The sequence below is a fragment of the Callospermophilus lateralis genome, chromosome 9 (assembly GCF_048772815.1).
Source record: "Callospermophilus lateralis isolate mCalLat2 chromosome 9, mCalLat2.hap1, whole genome shotgun sequence".
NCBI lineage: Eukaryota > Metazoa > Chordata > Mammalia > Rodentia > Sciuridae > Callospermophilus > Callospermophilus lateralis.
In genome coordinates this window covers 34,519,687-34,534,803 of record NC_135313.1, presented here as the reverse complement: position 1 = coordinate 34,534,803, position 15,117 = coordinate 34,519,687, and the positions used below count along the sequence as shown (strand labels likewise).

At 35.8% G+C, this 15,117-nt stretch overlaps 1 pseudogene; it reads left to right on the top strand.

Moving 5' to 3' along the window:
• Positions 1–4,382: 4,382 nt before the first annotated feature.
• On the top strand, positions 4,383–14,838 carry LOC143407527 (tubulin alpha-1A chain-like; annotated as a pseudogene).
• The last annotated feature ends 279 nt before the right edge of the window (positions 14,839–15,117 follow it).

The following is a 15,117-nucleotide window of genomic DNA, read 5'->3' as shown; positions in this document are numbered from 1 at the left end:
AGCCCTACTTTTTCTTTTTTGTGTAAACTTTATATATACCTCAACAAAGAGACTGCTATTGCCTCCCATCAATTTATCCATTCCTCAGGTTCAATATTTATCAATATTTTGCCATATTTGCTTCATCTGTTTCTTTTTGTTTTTTTAAAAGTAAGTCCTTAATACTGATTTAATTTCTAAAATACTTCTGTATGCATCTCCAAAAACTGAGAATTTCTTAACAAAACTAGATGAAAATTATCACATGTAACAAAATTGTCAATAATTCCTGTCAACTAAGAGCCAATCCCTATTAAAATTTCCTTAATGAGCATCAAAATGACCTGATTTCCCTTTACATTTGTATTATTCAAAAACTCATGTTTTTAAGAATAAATCAAATATGCTACTTTAGAAAATCTAATCATTCTTGGAGCCATGTTTTCTGTAGGTTAGAGAAAAATATACTAAATCTTCCTTTGCGTTGTTTCAGTATTTGTTCTTTTTATAAAACTTGAGACATTAATGGTTTTGACAGGTATTTAAAAACTAACTAGCAGAGGGCAGCAACATAAGGGAGGATGAAAGAAGAAAGAGTGAAATAAAGGACCATGCTTTTTAAAACCAGATTTATCAACATATAGAATATAGCTCTTCATAGTGACATACCATAAATTTCACTCATTTAAGTTGTGTAATTCAGTGGCTTTTTAGCATATTCCATATTCCTCAGATATGTGCAACTATCAATTTGAGAATATTTCTTCACCCCCTGCACTATGCCCCCCAAAAGACTTATTTCCTTTAGCTGTACTCCTCTACCCTCCAGCCCTAAGAAACCACTTATCTGCTTTCTGTTTCTATAGGTCTCCCTGTTCTAGACATATCATTTAGCAGTGTGTTTCAGGAGTTATGTATGCTATACCAGTAAATCATTCCTTTTTATGACTAGTATTCTATTATATGAATATACCACATTTTGCTTATCGTTTCATCTATTGATGAACACTTGAGTTTTCCTGGTTTTGTTTGTTTGTTTGTTTGTTTGCTATTATAAATCATGCTGCTATGAAAATTCATGTGTAAGTTTTTGCATGATCATGTTTTAATTTCTTTTGATTATACATTGAGGAATGGAATTGCTGTGTCATGGTAGCTGTTTAAAAATTCAAGGAGCTGTCAGAATGTTTTCCAAACCTGATATAACATTTTATATTACCACCAACTGAAGAGAGTTCTGATTTCTTCTCACCAGTATCTGTTATTATTTGACTTTGATTCTGGTCATCTTAGTGGGTATGAAGTGGTATCTCACAATGATTTTGATTTGCATTTCCTTGATGACCAATGATATTTGAGTATCTTTTCATGTGCTTATTGACTACTGTATATTTTCCTTGGAGAAATATCTATAGATGTTTTTGTCCCTTATTTAGTTGAACTTTAAGTTAAATTCTATTTTGAATTAATTTTAGATTTACAGAAATATTGAAAAAAAATAGCAGTTTCCCATTGACCCCTTACACAACTTTACCTAATTTAAACAATTTATATTGTCACATTACAGTTATCAAAACTAGAAAATTAGCATTGGTATAATACTATTAACAAAACTTTAGGTTGCCTCTAACATCCTTTTGTTTTTTAGAATCCTATCCAGGGTCCCACATTATATTTAGTTTTGATTTTTCCTTAGCCTCCTCAAACCTGTGACAGTTCCTTGGTCTTTCCTTTTCTTTTATGCTTTTGAGGACTATGGGTCAGTTATTTCATAGAATGACCCTCAATTTAGGCCTTTGTAATGTTTTCTCATGATTACAATGTGATCATGCATTTTGGGCGATAACTCCACAGATGATGTGTCTTTCTCATTGCATCATATCAAGGATTCATCATGTCAGTATGTCTCACTACTGGTAAGGTAAGCTTGATCACTTGGTTGCAGTGGTGTCTGCCAGGTTTTTCCACTGTAGTTTTTATCTTTTCCTTTATGAAGGATGTGGGGTACATTTATGTATCTTGTTTCTCAAACTTTCACTTACTAATTTTAGCATCCACTGGTAGTGAGTCATGCTTGAAACGATTACTTCTTCGATGTTTGGCTAATACTTTCTATGTCCCTCTTTCCTTCTATGCTACTTGAAATTCTTCTGTAAGAAAGTATTGTTTTTTCTTCCTCATTTATTTATTTAAGTGTAGACTCATGGATATCTATTTTATTCTATAGATGAAGACCCATTACTGTAAATTTTGAGTCATTCAAGTTATTCCAACTTTGGTATTAAAAATTCCTTCAGGTTGGTTTCTTTTTCCTTTTGACAAGACCTCATAATATTTTGAGCAGTTACTTACTTTCTGATTCACAAGATGTTCTAGGCTTATCATTTCTCTGGCCTGGCCCTAGAATCTGGCACTTCTTCTCAGATGTGGTCCAGGAATCTAGGCATGGTTAACTGGTCCTTTACTTGGGGTCTCATAGCTACAATCAGGGTGTCACCCAGACTGGTTCTCATCGGGAGGCTCTACTGAGAGAATGTGCTTTGAAGACAGCATGGGTGGTTGGCAAAACTCATTACCTTATGTGTGTAGAACAGAGGACCTCAACATCTTGCTGTTGGATATAGACTGTTCTCAACTTCCCTCCCAACCAGGCCACTTCTTTCAAAGTCAGTTATGAGAGAGTCTCTAGAGAAATCCACTAGTAAGATGGAGCTTTATACAATGAAATGTATTCTCAGGAGCCAGGTAGCCTGCTACCCATGTCACATTCTATTGGTTAGACACAGATCATAACTCCTGCCAATAATCAAGGTAATAGGATTATGCAAAATCATTAGTGCCAGTACACATGGATTATAGGGAAATCCTCCTTAAGGGTCTGTCTACCACAGACATCATTGCAGTTAGACCTTCTCATAGACAGAGCTAGGAAATACATGTATAATATAGTAATATAGACACATACATTTTTATTTTTTATCTATATGTATAATAAAAATCGTGAATTTATACTAGTAGTTCTGTTTCCAGTCCAATACCATAGGGTTCATTTTAGCCTTCCCCATTTGCTTATTCATAATTTCCCCATCACTGAAAAGCTTCGTTCTCACTATTAATATTTGTTCAATTCAGTGTATACACAAGTAATTTTAGAATCATTAGTCCATTTTCTTGTGAGAAACATGTTAACTAGCTAGATTATAATGTGTGGGTTGTTTTTTTTTTTTTTGTCTTAGATTAGTTTTTTCCTTTTCCATTTCCTTCATTGTAGTTATGTTATTCACTTGTCATGTGATTAAGTTCATGTGTTATTGTTTCCATTCCATTGTACCAATATGCATCTCATCAGCAGGGTGGTAGAGTATGCCCTTTTTACAACCTCATCAACAGAATGTATTGTCATATTTTTAAAATTTTATCTATTTCCATGTCATTTAATTTGCACTTCTCTGTAAGTGAATGTGTTTTTCTTATATTCTTGTTTATCATTATATCATTTTTGGTCTGTTTATGTATTTTTCTTACTTTCCTATTGGGTTTATGATCCTCTATCCATCAGATATTAGGTATTCTTTAGGAGTAATTAATTAGTCCTTTGTGGTATGGAATATGTTGTCAATATTTTTTTCATATATCAGTTTTCTTCTTTGTGTTCTAATTACGGTAAAATTTTTTATTTTCAAAGTAGTCAAATTTACCAATCAATTCTTTTATCCTTTTTGAATTTTGAAATATAGTTGGAAAGCCTTTCTTCTTTCCAAATGGCTACATACCTGTCCCAACACCACTATTTAAAAATGCATTTTGGCCGGGTACGATGGTGCACATCTATAATCCCAGCAGCTCGGGAGACTGAGGCAGGAGGGCGTGAGTTCAAAGCCAGCCTCTGCAATGGCAAGGTGCTAAGCAACTCAATGAGACCCTGTCTCTAAATAAAATTACAAAATAGAGCTGAGGATGTGGCTCAGTCGTTGAGTTTCCCCTGAGTTCAATCCCTGGTACCAAAATTAAATAAATAAAAATGCATCTTTATCAGAGACTTGAGTTATTAGCCATGTTACATACTAAATTCCTATATGTGAATTTTGGGAGGATCTAACCTGGACTTTTTATTATATTGCAATGGTCAACTTATTTATTATGGGGACTTTTTAGTATGTTTTAAAGTCTGGTAGAGGTAACACCCATTCATGGGTTTTTGTTGTTGTTATTTTGTTTTTGCAGCACTGGGAATTGAACCCAGGGCCTCACTCATGCCAGGCAAGCATTAGCATTCTACCATGGAGCTATATCCCCAGCCCTTAATTTTAATATTGAGACAGGTTCTTACTAAGTTGTCCAGACTGACCTGGAACTTGTGATCCTTCTGCCTCAGCCTCCCAAGTGACTAGGGATGTGCCACCATGACCAGCTCCCAGGTATTTTTAGATGTTTATTTTTCCATATGAACTTCAGTATTGACTTGTCTAGCTCAGATTTTTATAACCTCAACACTAACATTAGATATTTCTTTGTTGTGAGAGGCAGTTTGGGTACATTGTCAAGATACTACTAAAATATCACTAACCTCCATCCACTAGATGTCAGTAGCATCCCCCCATTTGTAATAATCAAAAAATATCTTCAGGTGTTGTAAAATGTCACCTGAGTTGAAAACCACTGGTCTAGCTTGTTATTTTGGGGGAGATTTCACTGAATTGATATGTTAATTTAGGGATTGATCTTTGTAACATTGGCTTTTCCTTTTTTTTTCATTCTTTGTTCATTAAATTCTTTTTTATATATCAGAATGCATTATAATTCTCACATATACAGCACAATTTTTCCTATCTCTGGTTGTATACATAGTATATTCACATCAATTCATGTCTTCATACCTGTACTTTGGATAATAATGATCATCACATTCCACCATCATTAATTACCCCTTGCCCCCTCTCTTCCCCTCCAACCCCTCTGCCCTATCTAGAGTTCATCTATTCCTCACATGCTCCTTTTCCCTATCCCACTATGAATCAGCCTCCTTATATCAAAGAAATCATTCGGCATTTAGTTTTTTGGGGATTGGCTAACTTCATTTAGCATTATCTTCTCTAACTCCATCCATTTACCTGGAAATGCCATGATTTTATTCTCTTTTATTGCTGAGTAATATTCCATTGTGTATATATGCCACATTTTTTTTTTTTTATCCATTCATTAGAGCAGCACAATTCACAATAGCTAAACTGTGGAACATTGGCTTTTTCTATCCCAAAAATTATTGGTAAAAATAATTTACACAAATAGAAAGAGAATATCTTTCTATTTGTGTAAATTATTTTTTTGTATGTGACTTTTAGAAGTGTTTTAAAATTTTCTTCACATTGAATTTGCACATTCTTGTTGCATTTATTTGTAAATATTTAGTCTTCTTTGTTACTATCCTAAATGGAAATGTAAATCATGCTCAGTTTATTGTTTTGTGTATATGAAGACTATTGAATTTGTGTCAGTCAGTATATATGTTGTTTATATTTTTTATTTTTCTATCATCTCTGAAGTTTTCCAGGTATACTATGATATCTTCTGAAAATAGAGATAGTTATACTTCTTTAGCCATCATACGCCTCTAATTAATTTCTCTTGTCTAATTGCATTGGTTAAAACCTCACTATAGTGTCAGATAGTAGTAGGAATAGAAGACATTCTTACTTTTATTTTAGAGCAAATATTTTTATTATCTATCTCGTTTAATGATTCTGGCTTTAGGATTAAAGTATTTATGTTTAATTTATCATATTAAGAAAGTGTCCCTCAATGCCTTTTGAGTGTTTTCTCATGAATTTTGTCAGTCTTTTTTAGCATATATGGAGATAAACATATGCATTATTTCCTTAGATTTATTAACATGGTATATGATAATGCATTTTCTAATATTAAAATAACCTTGAATTCCTGGAATAAATCCCATGATCATGATGGGTCATGATGTGTTTCTTCCTATTGTGATATTAGATTATATTTGCTAAATTTTTTTTTTAGAATTTTTTGTCAATATTCATAATTAACATGGATTTACAGTTTTTCTTATTTGAACTGTCTATCTGGTTTAAGTTATCAGTATTACATTTGCTTCAGTAAGAGAATCAGGAAGTTCTCCTTCCTTTACAACATTCTAAAATAATTTATAGAGGATCTGAGAGTAGTGTGTTTAAGTCTGTTATTATTGGGACCCTATGTCTCCATGTATCTCCTGTAGTAGTTGATTTTTTTTTTTTTTTCAGAAAGATAGTCACTTTGCTATTTGATACATAAATATCATATATTCACTATGGATTCTGGCTTTTATTATTAAAAATGTTTTGTTTCATCATGTTTAATGCTTTGGAACTTAAAAGGTAGACACTTTAAAATATGTCATTTGTATCACTTTCCTGATTACTCTTGCCACTCCTGTCCCAGATACCTATGATGACCATTCTGTGAGAGCAAGCAGTTCAATTACAATCTTTTCTCATGGGGGTTAACCAGAAACTATGATATACCTGCTACATTCCATTTCTAATTCAAAAAAGAAAGAAGTAAAAGTGTGGCAGCTGGGTTGCCATCTCTAACTATTTGTATTGAATGTACATTGTGATTGTTTTGCTCTTAGAAAATTTGCCAACTAGTATTATATGATGTGTGGAACAGGGTACGGCACAGAGAAATAGACCCACTCTACATCTAACCTTTCTTTTCTTCTGAATTTGGGATTGTGTGCATGCATGTTTTTTTTCTAAAAACATACATATGCACGCATGTGAAATGTAAAGAAAAAATACAATACCACTTTTTGCAACCTAATTTACATACTAAGTAGATGCATCAACCAACTTAGTGAGAAAATAAAATTACAGGGTAAAGGAAGAAAAAAATAACTCAAATGAATCTGTTAGCTAGTAAGAAAGCAAGAAAAGCTCAGAGCAGAGACTGAATGAGACCCAGAACACAAAACAGTAATTGGAGCCTGAACCTGGCTTTTGCCAGAAGGCATTTGTTTAACTAGGTGAACCTAACATTGAATTTACAGCTTTCTAAGTAACAGAACACAAATCCTAGGGTTTAGCTAAAATGAAGAGTCTAATAGTAGATTCCCTTTAAATAACATTGAGCTCTTCTCTCAGTAGAGCACCAAACAAAAATAACTTCCCACTAATTTTTTTTCAACCCGAGAAAGTAACTCTGGTGCTGAATTTAGGAGGAAAAAAATATTTTTGAGAATTAATAACCAAAATCAAGCCCTCGTGCAAATCACAGCTGGAATTCATAATATCTGGAAGACACAAAAAACTTGAAGCGGAAGATTTAGTACAAGTACCCCATGACTTATAGCACTCTTGTTGTCTTGAAGAAGCAAATGCAAGTATTTTCTGGAGGAACCCTCCTTCACTTTGGCCTCAACACATTTTCCCCAGCTAAGTTCCAAGGGAAATAAACAGCTAGCTCACAGTAAAGGAAATACTACACACACAAGGAAACAAAGTTGCAACAGAAATGACTGATAGCAGAATCAAATACAGAATATACAATGAGTATGTTTAATGTTTCAATAAGGAGAGGCTTGCGAAAATGAGTAGTTTAGGAAGAAAGGAAGTCACAGAAAAGCACACACAGCATGATTCCATTGATATATAAAGGTCAAAAGTAGATCAAACCAAACAATAGACTTTTTAGGAGTACAGTCACATAGGTTTAAAAAATAACTATGAAGAAAAGCATAGAAATGATTAATACAATGCATGATGCTGGTTACTTTTGGGGGAAGGAGATGTGATTAGACAAGGACATACTGATGACTTCTTAGGTGTGGTAATATGTTTCTTAACCTGAGGGGGTAGGTTAAGAAACATTTATTGTTTTTAAATTGTCCATTTAGAAACTTTAAATTGTATATTACATTCACCTATTGTATGTATGTTAAAGTTCATAATAAAAGGGAAATATATAACAAATTATGTATAAAATCTGTTGATTATTTTTTCTTAGACCATATTTATAAATTCCACTATCAGGGTATTTTCAACTGCATGGCAAAGCCTGCTTTTCTTCTAGTATGAGGCATTTTTCTTCTCTACACTTCACAGAAAAGGAATTAGTTTGGAATTATTATTATTGTTAATCTTCCTTTTTTTTTTTGCAGAAAGATGAGAAGATAAGGTAAATATATGGATCCTAGTTTTCCAGAGTTCTCAAAGTATAACAAGTCAGAAAAGAAATAAAACAAGGATCAAGAAGATGAAACACTTGAGGATATATTTTTTGTTTTATTCTCTTTTGGCCTTTTGTCTTTTTTGGAGTGTTACTATATCTATTCTCGTATTTAGAAAAATGTACATAAAATATCAGTTTTTATAATATTTAAAATTTCATAATCATTTTGATCACCATATAACTTTTTTCCTTCTCATTTAAGTTTCTTTCTACCTAATATCCTTTAACCAAACCAATTATTACCCTTTTAACCAATAAAGTATATTAATAAATACTTTTGCATTGGTTATCTTGTATATCAAGTCATGTTTTGTTTTGTTTTGAGCCATTCAATACATGTGAACATTTAAAGAGGTTTAAAAATCACCTCCTACCCTGGCCAGTTTTCTCTCATCCTTCATTCTTCTACTTTCAGAAATACTTGTTAGGGATCAGTTTCTTTATTACTTTTTTTTAACATAAAATCTGATGACTTTGGGGAGGGAACTAACCTTTGAGACTCTTTTGAGTTTGGTTTTTAAAATTTTATTTTAAAGATTGCTTACTATTCTAGTAGTAAGTCCTAGACAATTTCTCACCACTACAGGGGTATGCCCAGAAATCTGCATTTTTAACCAATGCTTCAGGTAGTTCTGTGGCTAATTGTCCTAAGGTCACAGGGAGACTACTAGAGGAATATAGGATGGCACAAAACTTCTTCATAATGTTAAAGGTGACATTTCTACTGCTAAGGTAGAATAGCCACCCAATAATGTCAGTATGTCAGTTGGATAGAGGAGGGATACTTTTGTTAGATTTTCATATATATATATATTTGTAGATGGACACAATACCTTTGAGCTTCACATGTGCTAGGCAAGTGCCTTACCACTGAGCTACACCCCCAGCCCCTTGTGTTAGTTTTTTGTCACTGTGATCAAAATACCTGGTGAGGACAAGTTAGAGGAGGAAAAGTTTATTTTATCTCACAGTTTCAGAGGTTCAGTTCATGGTACGTGGATTCCATTGGTTTGGCCCAAAGTAAGGCAGAAAATCATGGTAGAAGGACATGGAAGAGGAACGCTGATCATATCTTGCAACCAGGAAGCAAGGAACAAGGGGAGGGGCCATAGGGAAGATAAATTCTTATAGGCCACACCCCTCAGTGACACACATTCTACCTGCCTATGGTTACCACCTGGTTAGTCCATTCAAACTAGGATGGGCTGATTAGGTTTCAACTCTCATAATTAATAATTTTACCTCTGAATATTCCTGCATTAACACAGGAGCTTTTGAGTGATACCTCATAACTAAACCATAACAAGACTCTCAGAGCAATAGTTTACACTGTGGTTAAGAGCTTGGCACCTCACAGTCTTTGTTCACTTTCCTGAACTATTTTAAGACTTTGTATACCTCTTAAATTCACTAAGGTATTATATTTTGGTTCTCTATTATTTCTATTTTTTTCTCCTTTTCATGAGATTTGTCCTTTTTCTTTCCCATGCAAAGTATTTTTCATTTTATATAGTCAAATTTATTGGGCTTTTACTCTTGGTGGAATTTGGTCACAGAATTTCTATTCCCTGATTGTAAATGTGTTTACCTCTGGTTTTATTCCCCCCTACATTTAAATTTCTGGTTCATGTGTATTTTTTTTCTATTACATAGTGTGAAGTATGAATGTAATTTACCTTTGTCCATATAACTCCCCATTAATTAAGAAGACCATGTTACTACTGATTTAAAGTGCCACTTTATATTATATTCCCATGTGCGCTTAAATTTCTTTGATTGACTTTCTTCTGTTTTCTAGCCCTTGTATTTTTTATGACCAGTACTATACCCTCAAAATTATAAAGAATGAGAGTTTCAAAGCTTTCTTCATGGGTTTTGCACATTTGTCGATGAAATTGTACTAAGGTATTCTATCTTTTTTACCAGCATAGTATAAATGTGGCATTCTCTTTGATTCTCTCTTCTAATTGATGATTGTTTGTTAGTTAGGTTTCCATTGCTATGACAAAATACCTGAGAAAAACAAAGTAGGAAAGATGTATTTTGGCTTATGGTTTCACAGGTTTCAGTCCATGGTTAGCTGTGGGGACAGGTGCATAATGTGGCAGGCCACTCCCCTTGTGCTAAGCGTTTGAGCGGCAGGTCACTTAACCCATGGGCACAGCCCTGGGCATGAGGCCATGTGTTGCAGTCCCTGTGCTTGCTCCATGGCCTGCTCCTCAATTGGTCACTGCAAAGGCAGCAGAAATAGCATTGGTGGCTGTCTGTAAGCTGCTTAGCTTCTGCCTGGGTATATGTACATGGTAACTGTGCAATAAAATCAGACCTGCTTCCTGCCTGGTCTCCGAAGGTCTTGATTAGCGATTCTGCAGCCACACTCTCTTCTACCCTGTTCCATGGACCTCCTTGCTGGATGAGAGAGAGCCCACACAGCCAGCTGTCTCCATTGCTCTGGATCTGAAGAGGCAACACATCAAGGCAGCAGGCCATGGTGGAGCAAATCTGCTTACCTCATGGCAACCAGGAAGCAGAGAGAAAGGTGCAGGGGACAGGATACAGTCCCCAAGGGCATAAACCTAAGGATCTACCCACTCCTTTGAACTAGATCTCACTTTCTATAATTTCCATCATTTCCCAACAGTCCATTCAGCCATGAATCTATTAATAGGTTAATCTATTGATGACATTAGAGCCCTCATAATCTAATTACTCCAGGTCCATGCAGTTGGTTGATGTTGGTTTCCTGAAAGGGACATGATAAGACTGTGAAGTGTGAAGCCAGCTGTTGTACTGAAGTCAATCACTCCTGCCAGAGTGAACCATTTCTGCATGGTGCAGCCAGGAACAAAGCACATTATTCTTCCTCCTCCATACTTCCTGTTTGTTTCTAATATCCTCTTTTGGTAGAGAAAAAGAAAAAGAAAATAATTATTTGCAAAGATCTGGCCTTAGCAAAACAGTGGATAAGTGTGGATTTGAATCTGAGACGCAATAGCTTAATAGCACAAAAGTGATCTATGAATGTTCTCCTTAAATGTGTTAATGAGATGAACTATATTCACAGATCTGATGATACTGAAACCTTGTTTTCATGAAATGAATCTCATTTATGCCAGTTATGGTCTCAACTCTATGCCTGACTCCTTGATTTACTATATGACATTGGAACTCTGAAAGTATTGTTTCTGCTTTACTAGCTGTCTTCTTTTTAACCTCTGTCAATGGGATCACTAGAAAGAGATGGAAAAAATGGAAAGAAGGAAAAGGAATTTAATCTCCTCCTTCCTGTGGCTTTGCTTTTCTGTCTGCATCATCTTAGTAATGGCATCTAATCCAACGGCAACGGTTCCAGTCACCAGTTGGAGATACTAGCAATAGTTGGGTTTTGTCCCTTCATCAGAGGCTTTAGGCCTGCCTTTTTAGGAAGACTCCTTTAGTTCCTGAGGTATCAGCAACATCCTTGCTTTACCTGCTCCTTAGAGATCTCAATCCTACCCTGCTGAGCAGTGCCCTCCCTTAGAGGTCTCCTTCAAAGTTTCTAGGTTCTAATAACCCAACTTCCCTTTGTTACACTTGTTGGTTCTTATGCATTGCTAGAAAAATGAAAAATTGTATAAGCCTATAGAAAGATTTTGACAATATCCAACAAAATTTTATATAATTGACTCTGAAATCACACTTTTTCTAAAGTATACTAAAAATCCCTTGCAAAAATATTAAAATATCATTATGGCATGATTTGTAATTACAAACAAAAATGAACAATCTAGTAACCATCAACTGGGGACAGTTTATTTGAAAGCCAATTGAAATGAAAATTTCCTATCAAGTTCATAACAGAAAACTGAGATAGATAACTAACTTTGGAAAAAATATTTCAAATCTACATCCTCTGTAGGATATACTCTAAGGAAAAAAAGAACTTTAAAGAAAACTTAAAACTTTCACTCACTAGTCTTATTGCTATCGTAATATTAATGTTCTTATTTTGAAATATATCTGTGAACAGGATAAACTATTAAGATTTTAGAACCAAGATTATTGACACAAGAGAATAGGGGTATGATTGTAAATCAGTCTGTTTTCTGTTACTATAACAGAATACCTGAGAATAGGTAATTTCTAAAGGAAAAGGTTTTGTTTGGGCTCGTGATTCTGGAAGTCCAAGAGCATGATGCTAGCACCTACTTGGCTTATCAGAGGACCTTGAGCTGTTTCAACTCACCACAGAAAATGGAAGGAAAGTGAGTATTTGCTGAAGAGGCAAATCAGGAGGGGCTGCCTTTTGGTAACTAATTTAGTCCTGAGCAAGAATTCATGTGAGAAAGACATTAACTCATTCATGAAAGCTCTATCCTTTAAACAAAACTCCCCTTACTAGGCCCTGCCTCCCAACGCTGCTGCCTTAACATAATTTTTGTAGAGACAAACTATATTCAAAGCATATCCAAGGTTTTTTTAAACCTTTGCAATTTTGAATTTTAATTAGATATATCAATGTGAACTTATACTTTTTTTTTTGCCCCTTTTACTACTTTTTATATTTTCTAGCACTATCCATTGAAAATGCCTAGAAACAATGGCAACTCATTGGCAATGAGCACCTCTCCTAGATTGTGGTTTCTCAATATTATTACCCATTCAAAGAAACCAGGGCTCTTTCAAGTATTGTCTGATTCTAAGTCTGGGACAGGATATAGAGAAGGGACATTTTGTTATGCCAGAAAGCAAGAAGATTTTCAAAAATTCATGCAATCACATCAAAAGAACAAATTGTAGTTTGAAGATACTTCCATTGGCTAAAGATGGGACACACAGCATTATTAGGAATAATAACCGTGATTGATTAAAACACTGGCTATGGGAAAAATCATAAATTGATATGATAAAAGGGGAAGAGAGATAAATCACTTTGGATACTACTGTAGGTTAATAGGATGCTAACTGATTCTCAGAAAATTTATAATTTAAGGAAAAGTTATATAAATTTGTCTTTCTGGTATGAATTTAATTTGTGCATTGTCAATAGTTCTAGGAAAGGATAGGGAATTCTATTCAAAAGAATCCCTGCTGATGGCAGGTTCTCTTACATCGACCGCCTAAGAGTTGTAGTCTACGAAGCTACAACTTCTCTCCTCTGCTTTCCGCCATTTGCTCTGCAGCCAGAAAGCAGCAACCGTGTGTAAGTCCATCTCCATCCACGTTGGCCAAGCTGGTGTCCAGATTGACAATGCCTGCTGGGAGCTCTGGAACATGGCATCCAGCCTAATGGCCAAATAACAAAACTACAGTGGGGGAGGAGATGACTCCTTCAACACCTTCTTCAGCAAGATAGGCACTGGCGAGCATGTCCTCAGGGCAGTGTTTGTAGACCTAGAACCCACAGTCATTGATGAGTTTGCACTGGGACCTACCCTCAGCTCTTTCACCCTGAGTAGCTCATCATAGGCAAGGAAGATGCTGCCAATAACTACGCCCGAGGTCACTATACCATTGGCAAGGAGATCATTGGCCTTGTCTTGGACTGAATTCGTAAGATGGATGAGCAGTGCGCAAGTCTTCAGGGCTTCTTGGTTTTCCACAGCTTTTGTGGGGGGACTGGTTCTGGGTTCACCTCTCTGCTGATGGAACATCTCTCTGTTGATTACGACAAGAAGTCCAAGCTGGAGTTTGCCATTTACTCAGCCTCCCAGGTTTCCACAGCTGTAGTTGAGCCCTACAGCTCCATCCTCACCACCCACACTACCCTGGAGCACTCCATGCCTTCATGGTAGATAATGAGGCCATCTATGATAGCTGTGGCAGAAACCTTGACATTGAACACCCAACCGACACTAACCTGAATAGGCTGATAGGTCAAATTGTGTCACCCATCACTGCTTCCCTCAGATTTGATGGAGACCTGAACGTTGACCTGACCGAATTTCAGACCAACCTGGTGCCCTATCCCCGCATCCACTTCCTTCTGGCCACATATGCTCCTGTCATCTGTGCTGAGAAAGCCTACCATAAACAACTTTCTGTAGCAGAGATCACCGATGCTTGCTTCGAACCAGCCAACCAGATGGTAAAATGTGACCCCCACCATGGTAAATACATGGCTTGCTGCCTGTTGTACCATGGTGACGTGGTCCCCAAATATGTCAATGCTGCCATTGTCACCATCAAGACCAAGCGTACTATGTAGTTTATGGATTGATGCCCCACTGGCTTCAAAGTTGGCATTAATTACCAGCCTCCCACTGTGGTGCCTGATGGAGACCTGGCCAAGGTACAGCACGCTGTGTGCATGTTGAGTAACACCACAGCCATTGCTGAGGCCTGGGCTCGCCTAGATCTCAAGTTTGATCTCAAGCATGCCTTTGTTCATTGGTACAGAGGTGAGAGGGTGGAGAAAGGAGAGTTTTCTGAGGCTCATGAGGACATGGCTTCCCTAGAGAAAGATTATGAGGAAGATGGTATAGATTCTGTTGAAGGAGAGGGTGAGGAATAAGGAAAGGAATACTAAAGTTAAAATGTCACAAAGGTGCTGCTTTTACAGGGAAGCTTATTCTAATTTGAACATTGAAAAGTTTTGGTCTGATCAATTAATGTGTATGTAGCATTGTATGCTCTCATATATAATTTCTGTCCCATGCTTTAAAACATGAATGCTTTGTCACAGATGCAGGCTGGCCATTTCTCTGATGAGTTTTAAATAAAGTATTCCCTGTCAAAAAAAAAAAAAAAGAATTCCAGCTGATGAATACAGAAGGAATGCTAGAACTAGAAAAATTGCAACTGCCTCATGATAACAACTGGCAATATATAATAACAACTGGCAATATTTAACAAAGGATGTGAAACCAGGGAAATGTTGAAGAGAAAAATCATTATCAAGACAGAGATATCTTATTAAACTCA